The sequence below is a fragment of the Schistocerca americana genome, chromosome X (genome assembly GCF_021461395.2).
Source record: "Schistocerca americana isolate TAMUIC-IGC-003095 chromosome X, iqSchAmer2.1, whole genome shotgun sequence".
In the NCBI taxonomy this organism is placed as follows: Eukaryota; Metazoa; Arthropoda; class Insecta; order Orthoptera; family Acrididae; genus Schistocerca; species Schistocerca americana.
The window spans coordinates 210,778,487-210,782,319 of NC_060130.1; the positions used below are offsets into that span (position 1 = coordinate 210,778,487).

Below are 3,833 nucleotides of genomic sequence, written 5' to 3' on the forward strand. Positions count from 1 at the left end.
GTACTAAGACTGCAGTACACGCGAGGTGCCTATTTGCTTCCACCTCCCTGAGTGGAATGCATAAGTTCTAGTAAATGTTCACCAACCTACAGTCTTCTATAGTTGTTGTCCCCTACGCAGAAAACAGCACTTAGGTCGTGGATCAGTAATCTTGAGGCTGTAAGAAAGTCTTTCCGAGGAACTGCTATTTTAGAAATGATTAAATTTCCAATCAGTTTGTTTATAGTGGATACCATTCACTTTTTATTGTCAGAACACGAGAAACTACATAATTACATTCCATTTTAGAGTCACAGATAATTTCTATTCTTCAAGTTGATGAGTTGCCTATTTCCGTAATTACTGTCACAGTTTTCTCTGTTATATGTTCCAAACAACCATACATTGCTAATAAAGTCTTAACTAAAACCGACCGTAAAGTCTTAACTAACACCGACCACGGCATACAACATGTCTGTCCTCCGACACTGCTGAATCAGCTATGATCTTACAGCCGAACCACTTCGGCCGCCATCTAAGTTAGGCGTGAAATGATAATGAAATCAAGACCATAAGCTGTCGACAGGCGTTGATACACATCAAGGGACAGTTGAAAATGTGTGTCCCGACCGGGACTCGAACCCGGGATCTCCTGCTTACATGGCAAACGCTCTATCCATCTGAGCCACCGAGGGCACAAAGTACAGTGCGACTGCAGGGATTCATCCCTTGCACGCTCCCCGTGAGACCCACTTTCCCAGCTTAAAGTCCACACACTACATTTGTAGTGCCCCTGCCCATTACACTCATTACTCGCGGCAGACAATCTTACAGAGTCCCGTAAGAGTTCCAGCAATGTGTGTGCATCCAGTACAGAAGAAGAAGGTCAATGGCCCGTTAGCCTTAACTGTATGAAGATGGTATCTGTTCTTTCGGATATGTCCAAAAGAGCAGATACCATCTTCCTAAAGTTAGGCGTGATCCGAAATTCTCCGAAGTGCTTCGTCTGCCTTTTCGTTTAGCAGTTTTTTATTATTCTACTGGTTATTAATACTTGTGAAATAATGAAATGATAGCATGCTATTGACAGATGCTTTAATTTGAAATGCAAGTAACTACGCTGTTTAGTTTTTCTAATATTAATAAATGAAAATTATCATTTTGGTGTGCAACTTCCGAATGCAGCAGCCAATCACGGGGAAGGACCACTTCTGCCTTCTCAACTGCTCCTTGTACCTGAATATGACGGCTGCGAAGCCAGAAATATTAGGAAGTGGGTTATGGTATGAATATTTACCAATGGCATTTGAGGCTCCCAGCTTCAGAGCTAGTTGATTGTTCAGGAAGCATTAGTCAGCTGTGGATTTAGTCCTCTGATATCTTCTGATATGAACGATGGTAAATTCAATTCACAGTAACACTTCCTTCATTATAAAGTATGAAATCAACACGGAAGTCGTTTGTAAGTATGATTACAGTTAGTTTTATTCCTCGCCGTACATGTAAGCAATTAGATTGCCATGATTGTCATGAGCCAATTAGATTGTTCCTAGTAACATCCAATTTTACTGAATGTATGCTGTAAAGCTTTCCTTGTAACGTTAGTCGTTGAAGTAACATAAATTATTTCCGCTGACAGTGAACTCGGTGGATGATTGCTGAAAATATGCTTCATGAAGAAAACAGTTTACGCACACGGCTGAATGTAATAGGCATATTTATTACTCGTTCTTCGTTGGTTTTTGTAGTTAGAGGTGTCATACTGACATTCGTGAATATTTCTTCCCGGCCCGTAAGAACAGCTTCGTGCAGGTGGCATAGTTCAACAGTAGAAGAAGTTCTGGCTTATCCTGTAATAAACTGCTGAGAAAAGGCTACGGAAGAGTACACAGAGAAGAGGCTACGAAAGAGTACACAGAAAATTAAGAGTTTAGAAGAGTCTCTGCTGCAGATGATGCAGCACTACTTCTACAGTAGCTACTACACTGCTACAGAGACTGGTGGTAGTCTGGGTAACATAGTGTCAAGAGGACCAGTGGGTGAAACGTCTAGCACAGATGCAGCAGGTAGGGTAAAATGTTTGCTTGTGCTTTAAGAAGCATTTTATGAAAGTCATAAAAAGTGTCTCTGATACTGAAGTGGCTGCAAATGTGGATTTTTATGCATGATCTTAAGTTGCTTGCGAACTCCAGTCATTAGGGAAATGTCATCCTCCTGAAACATATGTCCGCCTGCTTAGTTGGGTGGTAACGTGCCTGCCTCCTCTGCACTGGGCCCGGGTTCGATTGCCGGCCGGGTTGGAGAATTTTCTCCGCTCATGGACTGAGTGTTGTGTTGTCCTCATCATCATTTCATCATCATCATCTGCCACAAGTCGCCTAATGTGGCGCCGACTGAAATAAGACTTGCACTTGGAGGCAGAACCCGACTTGGAGCTACCGACCAACAATGCTCTACGATCCTTTCATTTCACTAACCGAAGTTGACGTTTCTAATTTACAGCAGATGTTTTTAAACTTCATAGTACTAGTTGTTAAACTTCATAGTACTTCTAATTCACTGGTATTAATGAACGATTCCGTTACTCATGGTTAATTTAGAAAGACATAATAAATTAAGGAGTTTTATTCTAGCACATACTCATATGTATCTCATTGTTATGCCGGATAAAACATTTTGTCACTTAAAAGGTTAAGCTGTCAGATAAGTAGTAGTGTCCATGTGTGTTTTGCAATGTGGCGTGCTTATCGTATTACGCAGAGCCGAGAGTGAAATGCATTGGATGTCAGCAAGACAAAACTTATCGGAACAAGCAGAACACTCACACAGCGAGTTAGGTCTTGCCGATGCCTGCCCGACGCCCTTGTGAGATTGACAACCATTATAGAACAATTTAGGTGTGGAAAATAATTAATATGAGGCTCCGTTGTGCCGTACACTATGTATGTACGGATATCGAACTTTGCATGTACTCAAGTGCTGCTTTATACAATTTTTTGGGTAAATGCTTTCGAATTCAGCACAACCAATTCGGAGCGTTTGGGTAATTTTGAGCACCGCCAAAAATACTGCACGTTACACCCGTTATTTAATGTTTCGGATAAATACATTAGAACATGACGTAAAAAAAGCATGACAGCATTTGGATAATTTTCACCATAGCCAAAAATACTGCAAGCTACACACTTAATGTAATTTTTTGGATAAATAGTTTTGAATATGGTGCAAAAAAACTGAGCATATAGATACTTTTGAGCACTCTGTAACGGAATTTGACATACTGTACGTTAAACACTACACGTAACATCTCGAATAGCCGCGCGGGGTAGCAGTAATTTTTTGGCTTAATACTCTTTGAATGTAGTGTAAAAGATGAAATTCACTGTGTTTGGATATTTTTGGGCCTCTTGCAAAGTACTTTGAAATACTAGCAGTTTCCTCCTTTACATAATTTTTTTGGAGAAATATTTTTGAGTATAGAACAAAAGAAAAAATGAGCAGTATTTGGATACTTCTGAGCGCCTTGTAAACTATTCTGCAGTGCTGCAAGCTGCAACCTTTCAGTAATTTTTGAATAAATGATTTTGAAGATGGTGCAAAAATAACAGAGCATTTGGATACTTTCGAGTACAGCCAAAAATTACTGCACGTTATAACCCTTTACGTTACTTTTTGAGTCAATACTTTTGAATATTGTGAAAAAAATAGTTCTGAGCGTTCAGATACTTCTGAGCACAGCCAAGATGTCTGCATCTTGATTGGCTGTTTGTGTGTCTGCTCAATAGCGACTATTTACACAATTCACGTGAAAAAACGACTTAATTTCTTTGAAATTATTGAAGTATTGCCAATAA

General features: G+C 39.9%; 1 non-coding gene across 1 annotated transcript; it reads right to left on the reverse strand.

Moving 5' to 3' along the window:
- Positions 1-600: 600 nt before the first annotated feature.
- Trnat-ugu lies at positions 601-675 on the reverse strand. Its single transcript has one exon. It is a non-coding gene; the product is annotated as a tRNA-Thr (tRNA).
- Between the last annotated feature and the right edge of the window lie 3,158 nt (positions 676-3,833).